The sequence below is a fragment of the Peromyscus californicus genome, unplaced genomic scaffold (genome assembly GCF_007827085.1).
Source record: "Peromyscus californicus insignis strain IS unplaced genomic scaffold, ASM782708v3 Scaffold_13__1_contigs__length_99412109, whole genome shotgun sequence".
NCBI classification, from domain to species: Eukaryota; Metazoa; Chordata; class Mammalia; order Rodentia; family Cricetidae; genus Peromyscus; species Peromyscus californicus.
Genome location: NW_026294424.1, coordinates 46,815,981 through 46,836,385, shown reverse-complemented (window position 1 = coordinate 46,836,385; position 20,405 = coordinate 46,815,981). Strand labels below are relative to the sequence as shown.

Here is a 20,405-nt window from a genome sequence, read left to right as displayed (position 1 = left end):
GACACAAACAGATGGAAAGCATTTCCTGTAGGGCCTGTGGTGCAGCGGGCGTTCAGTCATTATTGCTCCTCAGATCACCTGGAAGTTGGAAAAGAACAAAGGCATCTTTTCTTTTCCAACCATCTTCAGTGACAGAGGTCCTCTTGAGGAACACTGGGTAAGGTCCCTCCTCTCGAACACCTTCCATCCTATGGCTCCAGTCCTTTCTGACCACTAGCAAGGATCTCAGCTAGCTGGAGGAGCTAATAGCCAGAATGAAATTAACAATTTCAGGGACTCACCCTGGGAGATTTGCACCTTCACCTTCTTGTTGCCTGTGGCGCCTCCCCACTGCCCTCCTCCCTGCCTTTGGCCACCTTGTTGCTGGCATAATCTCCCTTTCCGTTGCAGCCTTGCTAACTTGTACATGTCCTTCCCCAGGGCTTGCTCCTCTAATCTGGTCTGCTCTGAGATTTGCTGTAGTCTTGTCTTCCTTTATTCCTTCTGCTTGGCTTTTATCTTCTTACCTTTCCTCCTGCTGAGTGTAAACAAACCTTAAGGCAAAGAAAAAAAGAAAAAAAAAAAAGCCAGGCAGGATACTGCTTAGCTCCCTTGAAGGGGAAATGCTGGCTAAATCTTAGACCAGCACTAGGTCCCTCTGGCAGAGTCAAAATTCAATACTTTCTACTTGTAGCGTGGATGCCTAGACAATTCGAAGATGTGTGGGAAAGTAACAAGGGCTCTGGGGAGGGATACCATGAAGGAAAATTGCTTCTCCCTCAGCTACCCTGTGTATTCTGGAGGAAGGCTAAGTCTCACAGGTGTGGTGTTCCTAATTGCAGCTGACATTTTGGGCCATGCCTAGCAAATGTCTCCCGTAGACCTTGCAGACCGCACTACCTATTTGGCAAGTGCCACTCAGCTGCTTGGAGCAAAAGCAACTGCAGGCAGTGGGAAAGCAGTGGGCATGACTGTGTTGCCAATAAAACTTTATTTGTAGGCACTGACGTTTGAATTCTTGTAATTCTCACATGTTAAGTCTATTTATTCTTTTAACTTGTTTTTCAGCAAATATATATGGGGCTAGGGAGGTGGCTCAGTTGGCAAAGTGCTTGTCTCACGATCACAAGGACTTGAGTTTGATTCCCAGAACACATCTAAAAATGTCAGCAATGGTAGCATGTGCCCGTACTCCCAGTGCTGAGGGGACAGAGACAGGAGGCTCCCTAAGTCTCACGGGACAGCCAGTGTGGCCTAACTGGTGAGCTCCAGGCTAATGAGAGACCTTGTCTTAAAGGTCAGTGATAATGGTTAGAGATTGTCCTCTGGTGCCCACATGTGCTCTCTCCTTCTCTTACACACACACACACACACACATGCACGCATGCACATGTGCACATGTACATGTGCACATGTATATACATAGGTACCTTCATACATGAACATGTACACGTATACATGTACACACACACTCGTAAAATAAAAAAAATTTAAAAGATGCGTAAGTCATTCTTAGCTCTAAGTTGCAGGGGAGGGACTCGAACTCTGGGCTACTGCTGCTGACCCTCTGCCCTAGTGAACTGCAAGAGACAGAGTAACAGTTCTGAGAAAACCACAGGTGTTTCACTTGGGGGCTAGGTTCTATTTGCCTAGCTAAAACATTAGATAAGCTAGGCGTGGCAGCACTCAGAGGCAGAAGCAGGGGAATTGCCACAAATTTGGGGTCATCCCAGTCTACATAGTGAGCTCTAGGTCAGCCTGAGCTATGTGCTGAGACCCTGTCTTGAAAACAAATTAACAAGCAAAGAAGCAGCAAAATCCCACTAAGCCTAGGTTATATGCCAGCTTGTGGAGTGATCCCATTTGTGGACAGTGTGGACTTTCATTTATTGCTTGATGGGGATGCAAACTGGAACAGCCAATTTGGAAAAGAGTCTGACAGTTGCTCACAAAGTTACCTTCCCCGACCACACTTACTATCTGATTCAGCAGTCACCCTCCACCCAAGGTTGAAAACTTACATCCCTACCAAAATCTACACACGGTTATTTGTGATGCTTTTATTCATGATTTCCCAAGTTTGGAGGCAACTGAAATGTCCGTTAATAAGTAAATAGAGAAATGAACTATAATATTACCACATAGTGGAATGTTATTCAGTGCTAAAAAGGAAACCAACTATTAAATCATGAAAAACAATGGGGGGAAAAACCCCAAAATACAGTAGTCAGGGATGGAAGCCTGTGTGACAAACATATTTATTGTGGTATAATGCCAACTTCCTGACATCTGAGAGAAGGTGTAACAATGAAGGTAGAGACACAGTCAGTGGGTACCAGGGTGTGGGGTTTGGGAGGGGGGGGACAGGTGACTTGAGGCAGAGAAACTGTTCTGTAGAGTGCTGCAGCTGTGGTGTCATATCCCTTACAGTAGCGTGGCACCAGCGGGAGCCCTGGCAGAACACAGGCTCCACTCACTCTGATGGCGCATGGCCACAGGAGAAGGCTGTGTGCACGCACATGGGGAAGGGGCGCTATGGTGACGCTCTGCATCTTCTGCTCAGTGGCATCGGCCTTTAATTTCAACACTAAGGAGGTGGAGGCAGGCAGATCTCCACGACTTTTGAGGCCAGTGTGGTCTACAGAGCGAGAGTTCCAGGACAGCTAGGGCTATGCAGAGAAACCCTGTCTCAACAAAACAAAACACACACAAAAAAGTGAAAAGCAAAAACAAAAACAAAAGATAAAACCCAGGGAGACGGCTTAGCAGTTTAGAGCCCTTGTTGCTCTTGCAGAGGACCTGGGTTTGATTACCCAGCATCCACATGTTGTCTCATAACCATCTGTAACTCCAGTTTCAGGGGAACTTACACCCTCTTTTGACTTCTTCAGACATCAGGCACACATGTGGTGCATAGACCTTTATGCAGGCAAAACACCCATTCACATAAAATTAGAAAATAGGCCGGGCGGTGGTGGTGCACGCCTTTAATCCCAGCACTTGGGAGGCAGAGCCAGGCGGATCTCTGTGAGTTCAAGGCCAGCCTGGTCGCCAAAGTAAGTTCCAGGAAAGGCGCAAAGCTACACAGAGAAACCCTGTCTCAAACCCCCCCCCCCCAAAAAAAATTAGAAAATAATTTAAAAATTAAAAAATAAAGGCTATCTAAATGTTCTCCTGGAGGTATCTACATGTTATAAGGCTAACAAGGAAGGATAAAATAACAAGGAAGGGTGATGATGGGGGCCGAATATAGCTAATAAACACTTGGGCCATGAAAGAGGATGTAGGGTCGGTTATTTCTCTAATTTTAACTCAGTCATGCATTAATTTTCATGTTATAGTAGTGTATAAGTGCATAAAATATATTTGAACCAGGAGTAGTAGCTCACACTTTTAATTCTCTCACCGAGGCAGGAGGATCTCTTTGAGTACAAGGCTAGCCTGGTCTACATAGTGAATTCCAGGCCAGCTAAGACTACATAATGAGACCCTGCCTCAGATAAATGTGACAGTGAAAAATGTAAAGTCTAACATGTAGCACCACAGTTAAATGTTGGCTACTCTGTGTAGAAGTTCATTGAGATGTACAGACTTTGGATCTGGTTAATCTCACTGCTTTTTTTGGGGGGGGGCAAGGTATTTAAAATAAAGTTTTAATTAATGAAAAAAGCCCATTAAATATAATACCTACTCAATTTAATTAGTCATTGTCCAGTGGCTATGATGGCTCTTAGTTTTGTTCTTTTGTTTTGAGATAAGGTCTCACCTAGCCCACGCTGGCCTAGAACTTACTACGTGGCCAGCAATGAACTCCTGATAGACCTGTTTTTACACACGCGCACCTCAGGGTTAGTTTGTAAAATTATCAGTGAACAGGAAGTTGCTGGAGTGTTAGTTACCAAGTACAGCTACTGTCTCTTCTTTCCCCTGGGTCTTCTCAGAAACAAGAATCCAGAGAACAGTTCCTTGAATAAAACATGTCTGGGTACCTTTTAGAGATTCACAACATACACATTAATGTTTCTGAAGAGACTTGTCATTAAAAACAGCTGTCACCAAATGCAAAAATCTCATTAAGGTTGTTTAACCCCGTGTTTTCCACATATATACACATCTTCAAATGGCAAATATAACACCATTAAAATTAGGTGTCCTGGGGTCTCTGTCACTCTCTGGATAATGCTAGCTTAAGGCATTTCAATTAATGCACAGAAAGATAGCCACACACTAGAGGTATTTTGGTAGAGAGGAGAAAGGCAACCATGTCTTACACTGATGCTTTTTATTTTATTACGATTTGATGTTACCTAACACATTGTTATATATTACTAGAAAATGACCAGCCATTAACAAATGTACACATTTACAGTGACTTTTTAAATACAATCAGTTAAGAGGCCCCTTCCCCCAATAACAGAGTATCAAAATAGAAAAGCAGGGTTTAGAAAGATGACTCAGTAAAGTGTTTGCCAGACAAGTATGAAGAGTTGAATTCAGATCCCCAGCACCCCCACAAAAAGTTGGGTGGAACATACCAGCATTGGGAAGGCAGAAGTGGGAGGATTCCTGGAGCTTGATAGCCAACCAGACTAGCCAATCACTGAGTTCCAGGTTCGGTGAGAAACCTTGTCTTAGAAAACAAGATGGAGATTGAGAAAGGCACTCAGCATTGACCACAGGCACATGCACATACATGGGCCACTGTGCCCACACATGTGTTCACCCATATATATGTGTGTATATATACACACACAAGGGAAAGTTAGGTTAATAGAGGAGTCTGCTTCAGTTACAGAGTTTTTTCTTTCTTCCCCAAAACTTGGTGCGTAAAGAGAGATGTACATAGAATTATAGTTCTTGATATCACAGCACATGTTGTTAGTAGATTAGTTTATTAGTGAAGCTAGTGATCTGCTAGCTTACTTGGTGTTGTTTGTGAGAATAATTAACTATCTGAATGTCAATGAACTTTTGAGCAGCTCAGTCATCAAGCTCTGACATGGAGTTGCCCTCAGGGAGAAACAGTTGGGTTGACCTCCCATTGCCAGCACATATGACTTTCTGGTCCAGGGATGACATATTCCTAGACTGACAACCACATAACTTTCTTGAGAAATTCCATTTCAGATACCCTGAGTGATGAGCACATGCCTCTTCAAGATTCCCCAAGCTCCCAGGTGAACACCCCACACAGCTTGATTTTCACTGGGCTTTCCAAAATATTCTCCCAAGAGAAGTCCATTCTGTCCAGTTCCTGGGTGTGATGTGTGTTTTAGAACAAGAGTTTCACACTCTTTGCACCAGTTGGCAGATACAAGCATCTCCAGGGATCAAAGACAAGAGCCTTGGGAGTAGGACTTTTTTCTGTTACAGCTTTCAACAGTTATGTGCATGTGTTTATAGTACTTCATACTAGTCCCTGCCCCTTTAACACTCTAAGCAATGGCAGCTTCATCAGGGCAGAGATTCTTTTCATGTGAACCAGCAAAGCTCAGAGAGGTTGGAGAATGTGGCCAAGGACTTCCAGCTTGAGGTGAAGCTGGGGCTTGAATGTCACGGTGGTCTCTAGGTTCCTTCTTCTCTGCTGCTGTTGTCTCTAGGTTCCTTCTTCTCTGCTGCTGTCATCTCCAAGATGGACTTCCACATGTGGACAGGTAACTGCAAATGCACCAAGACTTATCATTTAAATTACATTTGTGGTTCCTTCTGCCGGGTAGAATCCCCTGACATCCACTAATATTTCTGCTTTCTGTGTACTTCAGACTGCGTCCTGCTAAATCTAGAGCTCTAACAAAGAACCTCCTAACCATTTCCAAAATACCCAGGAGGAGAGGAGCATATTCCCTCCTGATGCCTATCTGCATGTGGACAAAGTCATTCACGGCTAAGCTTATTTTAATTATTAGCTGGATGGATTTGAAAGTCTCAAATAGATCCCTTTTTTCCTCTGTTACCATCTAAGAATATGTCTCCATGAGATCCTGTTTTCTAAGTGTATTTTTCTGTATAATGGACTACCTTCCAATTGGCTTGGATGCCAGCTCAAAGTTATCTCTCATGGTTCTGTGGTCTGACTGACTTCATTTGGAGTCCAGAGAGCCTATGATCACCTTCCCATAGGGTGGCAGCATCTGGGAATGTGTGAGCATAGATCTCTGGATCACTTGCTCATCTGATGCTCAGTTGGAGACACAGATGTGGCCATTAACTTCTTAGAGATGCTCACGTGTGTCTCTTCTCCAAGCATAGTTGCTGAGTTCTCAGACCTAATGTCCCAAGAGCAAGGGTTTAGAGATGCATGCACAGAAGTTGGAGGCATTAATGACCTAGTTTTGAGTTACATACTTTTGGTTCTTTCCATTGAAGAAGCCAGTCATCAAGACTGCGGGAGACTCAACATACAGGAATTAGACTCTCCCAGTGGGAAAAACAGCTAACAAATAGGAATTACTTACTATCATAGATATCCAGTTACTGTTCCAATTGATGGAATTTGAACCCCCCCCACCACAAAGCAGGAACAAAAAAGAGGTCTATGCATCGCATTTGGTGGGTGTGACATCCCCGTTTCTTTTAGTCTAAGACGGCCCCTCTCCAATTTCCTTCACTTGCAGTCATTTGTTAAGCAGCGGGGTGGTTCATCTGTTTGATTCCCTGGCCTGCGTTTCATGGCCAGCATCTTCAGTGCATCTCTGTCCCCTTCATTTCACATTTGTAAACGGACTGCAACATCCAGAAGCTTGATAGCATTCAGGACCAAAGGATTTGGTAGAAGCAGTGCGTGGGTGGTGGTGCGTAGGTCTTATAGCATCACTCTGGGAAGAGCAGAATCAGTTTTCCTCTCTCTCGTGATGGCGAAATTGATTTGTGGGTTCAAGTGTTGGATCCTGGGCTTTTGGCTCCGATTGAGCCTTTAAAAAAGAAGCTTTAAAATACTTGCCTCCCATTTTGCGAACTGAAACGTCACGGGTCTGGAATGGGTCTACATTTGTACTTGTGTGCTAACCAGTGCTAAGCATCTCTTCAGGTTGATTGCCAGATTTACTTTTCATCAACAACGCAGCAGAGGGGACATTTCATATCCCCCATTTTACAGAGGCGATAATTGAGGCACAGGCCCCCTGTGCCAAGCCTCTAGGTGACGGTATCTTCTATTTAACTCTTTTTTTTTTCTTTCAGGTGGATTAGTTCTATTTTTAGAACTTCTAGGGAAAACCAACCTAGGTCCAGGAGAAAGAGAACAAGGTTGGTGTGAGTAGAAATGAGGATTTTGCAGATGTATTTAATCTCTCTTAAGAACTGAGGGTCGCTGGACCAGATCCAGGAGAATCCAGAGATTGTGAGCAAATTGTGCCACAGCTTCCCCATGTAGGAAAATGATGTATGTCACACAAACATCCCCTTCGCTGTGCGTTTTCCCTGTGTGATGGGGTCAGCAGGGTGTGGCCACTCCCTCTGCAAAGGCTGTAGGATGATACCCACCCTAGATTACATTAGTGCTATTTGTTTTGCCCAGGCACCGGGCGCCTGCAGGAAGCTCAGAAATGACAATTTTATATTAAAGAAAATATTTGCAAATGCAATTTGCAGTTTATACATGAAGAGTAATGAGCAAAATGGACGCAGCTGTCTTTTAAAGGAACCCTGCGGTGCCACCCTGTTCTGCTTTCCTACGGAAGTGAGAATGCAGTCAGCTTTTGTGCCTGTAGTGAAGACTTTGGAGCTCTCAGGAGCTTCAAAGAGAGAGCAAGTGGGGCTAAAAAAAATGTGTGCATGCCTCACGGTGCCTGGTATGCATTGTTGGCTGCCTGGGTTGAGAGAGAGAAGTCCGGAAGGAAGCCAGCCCGGGGGAACACGGAGATATATAGAATGGCTCCCCCGTCTTAAGTGGCGATATCTGATATCAGGAGCAATTCCTGTTCTCCAGGGAACACAGCTGAGTTGCAGCAGCCTTTCCTGCATCTCTGTAGAGCTTTTTAGGATTGGCTTGGTGCTGGATGTGCAGTCTTAAGGTGGAATCCAGTAGTCTTGCTCTAACCCGTGGCCTTGTTCACTGCCGTCTTGAGATTTTCCCTGACCGTTGGGCTAGAATGGAGTTCCTTTGGTCCTCACAGAGGACTGATTTTCCCTGTGGGTATGAATGTGGGTAGCTTGGTTGGTCTCCAGGATGATGGACTTTGGATGCTGACTAATGTTTGGAAGGGCAGGATGACTAGTTCTGCCAATCCCTTGGCATTCCTAGTACTGACTTGTGGTTGCTTTAAAGGATATGAAGGGAGTTAAATGCATTACTACAGTAGAAGCAAAGATGGTGCCTATGACTCAGGGAGAGAAGACAGGTACCTCAGGTATAAGGGGGACACATGTTCCCAGGAAAATTCTTGGTCCAATGAGGAGCTAGGATTCACTTGTAAGTGTCATGCCTACCTACACAGATAAATCCTGACTTCCTTTTGTAGGGTACTGGTTGTAGCTGCCACACTGGCCCCTATATTACCTTGAGCACGTTGACCACTAAGGGTGAAGGTATTTCTACTGGGCAAGCAGTTGCATCACTAAGAATATGATGACACTTTAGGTATAGCATGACAATGACTGCTTACTGCTTAAGACCTGTTTCTATAGCATGTGCCTTTCCCACAAACAAAGAACCATCACCTTGTGCTTCCAGGTTTGAGTTTCACATTTTTACTTTGTATTAGAACTGTAGGGAGGGAAAGGAAGAAAGTGAGGGAAAAGGGTCAAGGGAGAAGGAAGAATAGAAAGGGAGGCGGAGAGGAGTGGCATGAGAAAAGACATGTACAAAATCTTGTTCTGTACTAGGTCTGAGCAATCTAGGAATGCTGAATTGGATGAAGCATTGTAGACTGGTTTGTCCTCCAGGGTCAAGTGAAGGGATTCTGCTTTCTCGGCTGATCAGAGGCCACCAATGGCTTCACTTTCTTCTTTGGAGAACAGTGTGGTGTCTTCGGTGGGGCACCATACCCATGGGTGGTATCATAGAAGTTTCTATCTCACTCTTGTATGTCATTCACACAGTGGAGCATCATGGGAACTGGGCTGGATTGATGTTCTCGCCAAGAATAGCACCGATTATAGAACAGATTTTCCCATAGCCAGAACCATTTTTAATTCACTGCCTACCACAGCTGCCAGCTTATAGAGATAATTCCTTCTAGCAGAATAGTTTTAGTTATTATAGGGAAATAAAATTTGCATAAAAGCACTCTCTCTTCTCCCTCCTCCTCCTCCTCCTCCTCTTCCTTCCTCTCTCTGTCTCCCTCTTTCTCTCACTTCCTGGTACTAAACATATACTTTCCATTATTTCTGTTGAATGAACTCTTTTGGAGGGAAAATACACTGGCCACCTGCATGCTTTCTAGATAACTAAAAATTTGGAGGACTTCCATTTTGGGGGATACTTCCCATTCAGTACCCATTTTACAGCATTCAACATGCTTTCCAGTTTGAGGGACTTTTTAGCTTTATTTTACTCTATTTTGATTTCGTACTGGCACTCAGAACATAAAATGAACATTTCTTGCTTTTGAAATGATTATTTTATTGGATTTGTGCAAAAATTGGATGAAATAAGCAAGGCAGACATCCTCAAGTTCATTTTGCTGATGGAGAAAGTGAAGCTCAGGGAAGAAATTTAAAGGGTCGCTGGGAAAGGGGGGTAACTGACAGCTGATGGGTGGAGAGTGGGGTCTTTAAAGTCCAGTGTGAGTTTATTGTGTGATAGGCACTATAACATCATTCTACGGGAGAAAGGCTGCAGACTGTCATCTTGTGGTGGCTTGTCCAAACCTTTTTATTGGTCACCAATTAAGAATCAGAAATCTTTACTCCTCACTTTCCCCAATTAAAAAAAACAAAAAAAAATCTGGTTTCTCTAGAAAAATTCCACAAACCATGGCAACTCTGGGCCTGCGTTCCATTGAATTAAGACTGAGTGGCCACGGGCTTTTGTGCCCTCATCCCTGAGCCCCTGAACTCACCCTTGGAAGCTGCCAGCTAAAGGCTTTGTTTTTTCCCCTCCCAATGGGGGATAAGGTAGAGATATGAGGGTTTTACTTAGGGCAGCATTCTTGAAGCATTTTCCAATAATCTTTCAGTTTTTCCATGCCTTATTTATCATCTTAAAAAAACCCCTAAACCTCCCAAGATTATCCTCATGGGTTTCCAAGCCCGATGATCCAGGTTTTGGAGATCTGAGAAAGATGTCTACTTTATCAACCACCGAAGGCTGGTACTCCACCTCTGTTTTGCACAAGCGTTTGTGGCTAATATCAGACCCAATTGTTATCAGTTTCCTCATCTGGTTTAAGCCATATTTGGGGGGATGAAAAGAAAGTGGAAGTCTCTCCAGCACCCATGTTTGCACCTGGGCTTTAATTTGCTGGTCTTGTGGGTAAATAACTGTGCATGTATCTAGGTTCTGCTTAAAAAGAAAATGAGGATATGGCTATTACAAGAAACAGAGACAGGAGCATGGCACTAAACACTCCTTAGATGCAAGGTGTTGCTAAATTCTAATTTGCTGTGCAAGCTTAATTGAATCATTTGATTTAGCCATGGGAGTTTTAGGCTAGACACATCGCCTAGGAATCTAAAAACAGCACTGAAGTTCAAGGGACTTTCTGAGCAAGGATCATAGGCAGTGCATCTCTTGAATCCGGGATACTTCTTCCTTATGCTGTGTTGTCACTGTCAAGCAGTTAGGTTTGATTGACAGTCTGCTGAGGGTCCCACACCGAGCAGGGTGTTGCTTTGGTGCTCCTTGGATAATCTTGCAAATCTGTGGTTGGAAACTGGGGATGCTATTCTCCATCTACACACTGAGAAGGCGGCCGCCTGGAGCGGTGTGATTTGATTTCAAAGCTACTGATGGCTCTCCTCTATGCCCTCTTTGCCCCTCTCAAATACACTTCTTTCTTCTCAGTACTTAAAATTCCACTTAAGTTGTGCTGTTTTGGCTTTAGGCTTTGATTTTGTGTTAAGAAATCAGTTACCAGCTTTTTAAAGTGCAGAGTTTGCACAACACATTCATTCATACTCCTTATCTCCCTCCATCTTCAAAGTAGCCCCAGTAGGGGAGTGACATTGTCTCCTTTGGGAATAGGAGATACGATTTGGGAAGCAGATATGCTGCTTTTGAATTTCATCTGTACCATTCATTAACTCGTATGACCTTTGATAGGGGATTTCATTGCTTTGCCTGCATGCATAGGATTCAAATTCTGCTTCACAGAGTCATTGTAAGGAGTGAGGTGGAGGTTTTCTTTTGCTTATTTGTTCATAACTCATTCATTCTAGAAATATTTGTTCAGTCCCTTAAGGAGAGCCAAGAACTTGTCCTAGTTTCCAGGGATACAATAGGAAGTTAGTTTGACTCTCATCCTGTCCTCATGGGGCTTAGAGTCTAGAGCAATCACAGCACTGAGGGGGCAACAGTCCCTCAGTAGCCGGATGCTAGAAGGGGAGCCGTAGTGAAGGCAGACGGAGCCAAGTTCAAGCCCCGGCTTTGTCTCCAGAGTCTTGGGCCGCTGTGGAAGCTTGTGTCATTTGACTTCCGTCGTCATCCCTGGTTGAGGTTTTAGGCTAACATAGTAGAAGGACTGTGACCCAGTTCTGGGCTGAGCACCAACCCTGCTGTCTAACCGTCCGTACTTGGACAGTTGGCCTGACCACACCAGGTCTCAGATTCCTTATCCAGAGACGACAGTCTCTGCCTCAGCAGCTCTTCATGAGGTTCATATTGAGAAGGTCCTGGAACAGAGACAGGTTTGCTTGGTGCTGATGGTGTTCACGGGCTCTCAAACAGTGCGCATGTTGGTGGGGGAAAACACAATCCTCATCTTCCTCAGTATTAACCACCTGATGGCTGGGGCATGGAAGTCAACGGCAGGAGTCAAGTCTCTGACATCTATCCCTCTCTGCCCCTAACAAGTCATCTACCGCCTCTAGTTAGGCTAAGGCAGGTCAAGAGTTGACCAGGCCCAGAGAACAGGACATACCTTTTTTCTATATACTCCTGTCTTAGGCCACAGTATGTGAGCAGGTGTGGGTCTGAAGACAGAGGTCAGATAGTGTGGAGACAGTGTTGTGTGTCACACCACTTCATTCAGGGCCTCAAGTGGAGTGGGTGTGTTCAAGTCCCAGCTTTGCTTCTAAAAACTAAGCAATCGAATCTGACTTCTTTAAAAAAAAAAGATTTCTTTTCATTATTTTTAACCATGCATACGTGTGTATGTCTTTGTGTGGGTGTGTGCATGTGAGTGCAGATGCCCTCAGAGGCCAGAGGTGTCAGATCTTCCTTGAAGTTGGAGTTGCAGGCAGTTTTTAGCTCTCTAATATAGGTGCTGATAATGGAACCCAAGCCCTCTTCATCTCTGAGCTGTCTTTGCAGCCTCTAATCAGACTTCTATCACATTCTGTTCCTTTGTCTGCCAGTAAGATAGTAATAGCTCGGCCTTGACTGCTCCTGAAGCTTCCAATTGACTAACCCTTCTGCCCCCCACCTCTAGTCAGCCCTTACTGTTATACCTACTGGTAGATTAGGATCCCAAGAAAGTGAAATCGCTTTGCTCAAGGTGAATGACAGAATCGGGATTCAGACCAGATGCACTGATTCCAGAAATCATGCCCTCAACCGCCCTGCTGTGCTCCTTCCTTTTTGGGGGTGGGTACTAAGCATCTCTCTTAGAGGTTTTTTTTTTTAAGACAGGGAGAGGTGAACAAGGAAAACAGCAAGCTCCAAGCCTGGCACATGCTAGGGGCTCAGGAAACATTAACTGTGTGAATCCCTGAAGGTGGGGTGGTTTCTTCTTTGTACCTCAAAGCATGAGGGTTTTTGAACAGTAGAAGTAAGGCACCCTTTGTAGACCTTGGGTTCAGTATGCAGTATACCTTGATCTCATGCTGGAAGCTTGAAACCTCATGCCGGTGAATTGTACCATGATAATACACACTGTGGTTCTTCTGCATGAATACTAATATTTCTTGCGAGAATAAGGGGTATCTTGGGTACCTACATACATCTATCTGATGCAATTTCAGATGTTCCAGACATGATGAGCAACTTTGAACTCTGCTTTGTCCAAACAAAGAAGGTTCCATTTGTTCTGCACTGGCTTTTGTACTTCATCACTTGGCCTGTGGCCCTCACGTTGTCCATGAATACATTTAAAAGCCATCAGCACCTCCGCCACTGTCAGAAGCCTCATCATCACCGTGATTAGTGTTGTCAGGTTGCTAGGCTCTAGAACCACCTAGATCACTTCAGAATCCAGAACTGCAAACTCACAAGGAATCTCCTTCTTACATACTTGAGTCGAGGGAAAACACAACCGGCAGTACAAGACCCTTAAGTCTGTTGTAGGTTACCCATCAGAGTTATGACGACACTGAAAAACTATACGGACAATGAGACAAGCAGATTTAAAGTGTTCAGTGAAGTCAGAGACCTGCAAACAAGAACACAGAAACAGACTTATGTAATCTGCAGACCCAAAAGTCTTCCAAAGAAACTAGGAAGATGTGAAAAAGGATCAAGCAGGACATCTAAAAATGAAAATAAAATTGTTGAAATTAAATGTAAATTGTTTTCTTTGTCAGAAATTTGAACAGAATTTATCATTATCACTCAGAGTGAGCAATATTAGTTATTTTTAGGCAATTCATGTGAAAATTTTATAAGCATTTCCACAAGGCAAAATATTCTATACAGGTATAATTTTGCATGTTAACATTTACTTTATAAATAAGCATTCCCAGTGTATAGAAATAGAACAGAATAAAGGCATGCCACTACATACATGTTTCCTATTGCTGGACTTATGTATTCATTGGCTATTACTAGCAACACTCAAGGAACATGTTCCAGAAGCTTCTAGCCCTTGTTATTGGGGTCTCCCTTTTGGAATGTAGGGATGAATGAGATTATATAATTGACAAGTAGAGGGGATTAGAGTTTTACAAGTCCTGTGTTTGAGTTCATAGCCTTTGCCTAGAGGATCTAGTTGTGGAAGTTAGAGGAACTTTCTAGAAAGAGACCAGAAAAAATGAGAAGAAGTGGAAGAAAGGGAGTCATGGAGAGTATTACATCATTGTGTCTGAAGCATGAGTCACGGCCAGTGCAATGAGCTTTGATCAATGAATTGACCGCTAGGGCCATATGAATTCTGCTTTGTCAGGATGGAGAGGAAGAGGGAGTTGAGGGAGGAGGAGAGAGAGGGGAAGAGGAAGAGGAAGAGGAAGAGGAAAAGATTGCACTTAGAGCCCAGAGCAATTTACCTTGGTTGTTTCACAGTAGAGCAGGTTGTAATGATACCACCCATCCAACAGAGAGTGCTCCACAATAAGACATATTATCTGTCTTTCCCTTGAGTGCTCTTGGTAGACATAGTCTCATTCAGTCTGCACTGCAGCATGCCTACAGCAAGAATACATCAGAGCACTTTAGCGCTTGACTCTAGGGGTCAAGACCCAATGACCCTCTTTATATTTTGCTGAAAAAAAATCACCATATTTATATTATATTCTCTAAAAACTATAATTTTGTTAGAGCATTACAAGATATTAGATTATGTTTTTAAAGGAAAAATAAGAATTTACATAGTATATATGTTATATTTCAACAATGAATACATCTATAGAAATTTAAAATTTCTGTTAAATTCATTCTTATAAATACACACCAAACAAATATGCACGTATAAAATGTCTTCTGATTACTGTCACCCTCTCCTCACCATTTCCCTCTAATCTCTATTACTCACCCCATTTCCTGCAAGTCCCTTTCTCATATTCATGTCTTTTTGTCTTGTTTTGTGACCTGCTAAGATTAACCAGTGCTATCTATCAGTCGGTACACAACCAAAGAGAATGTCTTCCCTACTCTAGAATCTATTAGTAGCCCATATTTCAACTCGGAGTGGTAGGTTCATGTAGGCCCTTCCCCATCCTTAACTGATTGTTGACAGGCCTAGTCCTTACAGGTCCATTGGAGACAGACACTGAGATCATGATCGCATTGGCGGTGCCATGCGCAGAAGACAGCATTTACATTCCCTTTCCCTATCTTTCTGTTCTTACATTCTTTCTGCCTCTTCTTCTGTGTTGTTCCCTGAGCCTTAGAGGAGGTAATATGAATGTCCTGTTTAGGGCTGAGCACTTGAAGAGTCTTATGGACAGACTTTCTCTTAGAGATTAGGTGGAACCTTCACCTAGCAGAGAGAGCTAGAAACTTGCCTAACATCCCCTTCCCGCCCCTCATCCCTGCAAGCTTGTTAACTTTAGAGGTGAATCTAGAGATAGCTTCTTGCAGGTCCAGCTGCCTTCTATGCCTTCACCACTGTCCCCATCTGTCCTAAGAGGTAGTACTGTATACTTGCTCTAGAGCGATACTACTGCCTACTGAGTCCTATTTCTTTCTGTGACTGTCCTTGAGAGTGGCACATTCCCCAGAATCCTTCTGGTCTCCTTTCCTGGTCCCATAACTTCCAGTGGCATGACACCAGGAAGGTCCCACTGTGATATGTCTGAATTGGTGTCTTCCTCTGTGTATTCAACAGTGTCATCTTTGATATTTCTTTGGCCTGGCATGAGGCTTAGGTTGTGGTGAAATTTGAACGATTCTACAGAGTACCTCAGACATTAAAAAGTTGCAGCTTTCTTACCATAAAGAGCCCCAAGTACTAACCTATGGGGTACAACACTCCATGTATCCACCTTAGGATGGTTCACAGACACAGATTTTCACAGGCACATATTTGTCATTCAGGAAGAGCCCTGGGACAGTAAATTGTGGGGAGCTTGAGTGTGGCATTGTAAACTGACCAGCCAAAATGAGTGGTCTCATATAGAACCCCACTCTATTTCTTGCCAATCAGTTTTAATATCTGTGTTATTGATGTGGTCATCAATAAGGCTTGTGCCATGGGGGATGCTGGATCTTTGGATCTCATAAAATAAAGATAAAAAAACAGTCTTTCTAACTAATGACCACTGACATCATGAGTTACTAATGGTGATTAGCTTTTGTTGGAAGACACTTCCGGCAATCGAGGCAGGAAGATGCTTAAGGTCCTTATACTTTTCCATTGAGGGGTATGTCAATGTTGGATGAAGCAACTTAAGTTTTGAGATTTTGTTACTCATTAAGTTTCCATGGCTAGTAAGCGATGGAAGTGGGACTCAAACCTGGATCTCCCTGGCTCGGCTTGGAATCACAATTCTACCCTGCCTCATCTCTAAAGGATGCCAGTCTTTTGCTCTAGTTCTACCCAGCAGGGCATTGCACCAGATACGCCCTTTCATTGTTTTCTGAATGCCAATTAACTTCCAAGGTCTACATTATTTGCTTTTAAGCAATAGTGATTAATAATGTGTCTCATTGATTCCAAGACGAGTACCCCCCACCTCCATTTTAGCATCTCTCAAATTGGATGCTTCTAACAAGTGATGGTGTATCATCATTTAATTGGCAGCATTTTTCTTTCTTAGTGGCACATAAAATAATGGTGTAGCTCACAATTGATAACATCTTTGACTTGATGAAAAGCACTAATAATGACTTGGCTCTGAGAAAGGATGAGCAGTGTGGGGGAGCATCAGCACAGTGTGACATGGAATGACAGGACAGGATACTGCTGGGGGCAGCACAACCTATCTTCCATCCCACCTCCCACTGTTCCAGTTAAGCCTTTTGGTATCTCTTAACTAGATGAGTATCTCTGCTTCTCTCTCCTCCTACATTTTTTTTTTTTAAAACCAGCTCCCGAGGGACAGTGATAGCCTTGTTAAAAGAGCTCACAATGACTCCATGAGTACCCTACCACCCACCATGCCACTGTGGTACCTGAGTGACTTCTGAGTACTTGACGCAGTTTAGAATTCTTTCGGCCCCTCAGGACATGTCAAGGAGCGGGTCTTGGTTTTGCTGCTGGTGAATCTGCGACACCCTGTTACTCTGCCTTCCTTTTGTCTGTTTCTCTCTCTCTCTCTGCTTAGCGTGTATTATTGTACACAAGAATGAGATTCAACATGGACATTTTCATGTGAACTTGGATTGGAATCACCTATGAACCTCCTCCTGTCCCCCGTTCTCCCTTGTGCTTACATCCCTTCCCATATTCCCCTCCTACTTTAATGTTTTTTTCTTAGACCCAGATTCTGCACGGGAGAGAAAACATGGTGTCTGCCTTTCTGAGTCTAGTTTCACCCTACTTTCATCCATCTTCCTACAAACAAATGAATTTATTCTTCTTTATGGTTGAATAATACTCCGTCATGTATATATATATCCCAGATTCTTTATCTACTCACCCACTGAGGGCACCTAGACTGATTCTGTATTTTGACTCTTGCAAATAGTGCCTCATTAAACATGGGTTTACAGAGATCTCTGTTACATGCTGACTTTTATTCCTTCTGGTATATGTACGAGGAGTGGACTAGCTGGGTGGTAGATACATCGCCTCACCTTTGTAACAGCCCGAGGCCAGGCTCATGCCACCTTCTGCTTTCCTTTGTCTTATTTTCATAATTCTGTCATATGTAGGGCATGAGGCATTGGCTTTCCAGTTACAGCAGTGTCTCAGAATTGCCTTTTGAAGGAGAAATTTCAATGTGACTATCAATGATAAAAACAAATAACATGAAGCAGCAATCAATGCAGTTTCCGTGTTTCTGCGTTGAGAACTACAAATGTGAGACTCACCCTGCAAACAAGAGGTGGTGGTGACCCAAATTCCAGGAAACCTCTCTTCTACCCGTGTTTGCCCCTTCTCACTAATATCAAAACCCCATGCTTCATGTGGGAGACTATTCTAGCCCAAACAGATCCCATGTGCCCGCAGGATGCTGCTTGACATTTAACCACATTGTTGCTCTAATCTTACTTACCATAACCAGAAAATCGCATACCTATCTCTGTTGTGATGGAAACTTTACAGATAGGGACTGCTTTTTCACCCATCTCCATGTCTTCTTAAAGCCTTCTACGTATCTGTAAGAAAAAACAAAGAGTAATGGAGTTAGCAGTCGTTTTTTGCAATATCCCCTCATATAGATAGTCGGCCAGATGACAGACATCTCCCTGGCTCCCCTTACTTTTGAGTATCACCTTAAATAATGGTTCTGGAAGCATCTGTAGAACTCACATTGTTTAACCGTGTAACTATTATGCAAGGGTCATTGGGTCATCTACCAGTACTCATGAGGAAGGGAACCCTAGGGTAAAGCCAAAGAAAGGCGAGGAGGATGTGTGCCATGCGTGCCAGTGTGTGTGTGTGTGTGTGTGTGTGTGTGTGTGTGTGTGTGTGTGTGTGCATGTGTGTGTATGTGAGTATGTGTGTGTGCATGTGTGTGCATGTATATATGTATGTGTATGTATGTGTGTGTGCATGTGTGCATGTGAGTATGTGAGTATGTGTGTGTGCATGTGTGTATGTGTGTGTGTATGTGTGTGTATATGTATATGTGTATGTATGTGTATGTGTGCATGTGTGTGTATGTATGTGTATGTGTGTATGTGTGTGTGTGTGTGTGTGTGTGTGTGTGTGTGTGTGTGTATGTGCACGTGCACCTTTGTGCATATGCACTGAGGGAGAGGTGCTCCATTGGGCTTAGAGGGTATCTTCTGCTTGACTTCACTCTTCATTTGAAGTCCAAAAGACAAAATTCAGTGACCAAAGATAATGGTAATCTAAGCAGAAAGAAAGAGAGATAAATAAAATACTAGCAGTTTTTATACTCCAGCAGCCCCGTTATCCTTTCCAGGCTCTTAGATAAGGAGCTTTGCTCAGCCTGCACAGCCGAGGCGATGGGAAGTGTGTGGAATCACAAAGATAGATGCTGCTTTGCCAGAGAGCGCTCCTTCTGCCACCAGCGCTGCCTCCTGAGGAGAGAAAGCCAAAAAAAGGATCCCAGACCACTAACTACCGCATCAGTTCAGGTGGACTCAGGGTGTTTAAGCAGCGCCTCATAAAGCCCCCTTGTTTACTAATCATATCTCTGCCAGCCGGGACGGATGCCAGAGTCCACCCGCGGAAGGGAGACGATAAAAATAGGAGGCAGCTTTATGGGACACACCTTTTATCTTCGTGTGAGACTTTCAAAGCGGATCGCGCCGTTCTCTATCAAAAATAGCTCTGCTCAGCTCACAGTGTGTTCTTGAAGAATCCGATGGGGGAGGGAGGCTGTGGCATGAGGCCTCATGGTGCGCTTCTGGGCTTTCTGTTCCTCCTTTTAGGATTCGCCGGCCCTGAGGTGCTATCAACATGATAGGTTAATTGTACTCCAAGGACTGCTCTCGTACAGTCCAGACTGACACTGACAGTGCTGGTCTACGGCGCGAGAACCTTTATTTTTAAAGAAAAGATCTTCACCTAGTTGTCAGTCACTTATAAAGGAGAGTTGGGGGGCGTTTAATGATTTATGGCAACTGGGTGCATGTCGATGCTCTTGTTGCGTTGATTATTGCCTTGGGTCTTAGCTGACAGATCCAACTGGAAGCGGTAGACAATATGGTTCTTCCAGTATCAGGGTTTCCTAGGGTTTCCCTAGTGCTCTGGCAAGCTGAATTTGAATAATAATTAATTTGGTCAATTTGCCATTAGGAGTTAATTTCTGCGGGTACCTTCTGGATCCTGTGGCAGGGAACAAACCTGTGGTCTGCTGATCTTTAAAAGAACACACAGCGAATCTGTCTCTGAGTCCACTGAAAGTGATTTACCAGTCACATGTTAAATATATGGGACAGTTGGTCTGGCTACGCAATATGATTATTCTGGAAAAGAATTTCCAGTGATGAAAATAAAAGAAAGTTAAAATAGTCATAATTTACTGCTCCCGCGTATGGGGCAGCTGTTTTCTGCCTCGATCTGTATTCTAATAAGTCTTTTAAATGAAGAGATTTATGAGATTATTTTAATTTTGATGTCTTTTTAATGCTTCATGCATTTTAAATACAACCTTTTAATAGTTTTTGAGATTGAAGAATTTAATTTTGTTTTATACTGCAGAAATAAATGTATTCTCCGGAGACCACACCATGATTGTGGTTCTTTTCCTTTTTGAGATCAGCATGTCCTCTCCACACAGCTCCGTCGCTAACCAGAATCCTTAAAGTCAGAGGCAGCCAAGCCTTTTCTAGGTGGGAACAAACAGACTAGAAGAAAAAAAAACGCATGGTTGTGCTAGATGTCTTCCTTTTCATTTAATTAATCAGTTCGTTAACTGATTCCTTGTGTGTGATTGTGTGAATATCTGTCCAGGCGTTGGTGTGGGCGTGCATTTGGAGGTCAAAATAACTCTGTGGGAGCTGATTCTCCATCATCTGCAAAATCCTGCAGACGAGCTAGCCTATGAGCATGCAGCCCATTCTCCCATGGCCTCCTCCCCATCCCATTGGGATTAGA

At 43.6% G+C, this 20,405-nt stretch overlaps 1 protein-coding gene and 1 long non-coding RNA gene across 2 annotated transcripts in view; one reads left to right on the top strand and one right to left on the bottom strand.

Annotated features, from left to right (window-relative positions):
- The window catches only part of Ppargc1a (PPARG coactivator 1 alpha), a 682,761-nt gene that overhangs the window by 54,903 nt on the left and 607,453 nt on the right, over positions 1-20,405 (top strand). The gene's annotated exons all lie outside the window — the stretch shown is intronic.
- LOC128108416 (uncharacterized) lies at positions 7,624-19,816 on the bottom strand. Its single transcript, XR_008217463.1, has 4 exons — positions 19,078-19,816; positions 17,911-17,992; positions 14,278-14,416; positions 7,624-13,545 (listed from the first exon to the last, which is right to left on the bottom strand). It is a non-coding gene; the product is annotated as an uncharacterized LOC128108416 (long non-coding RNA).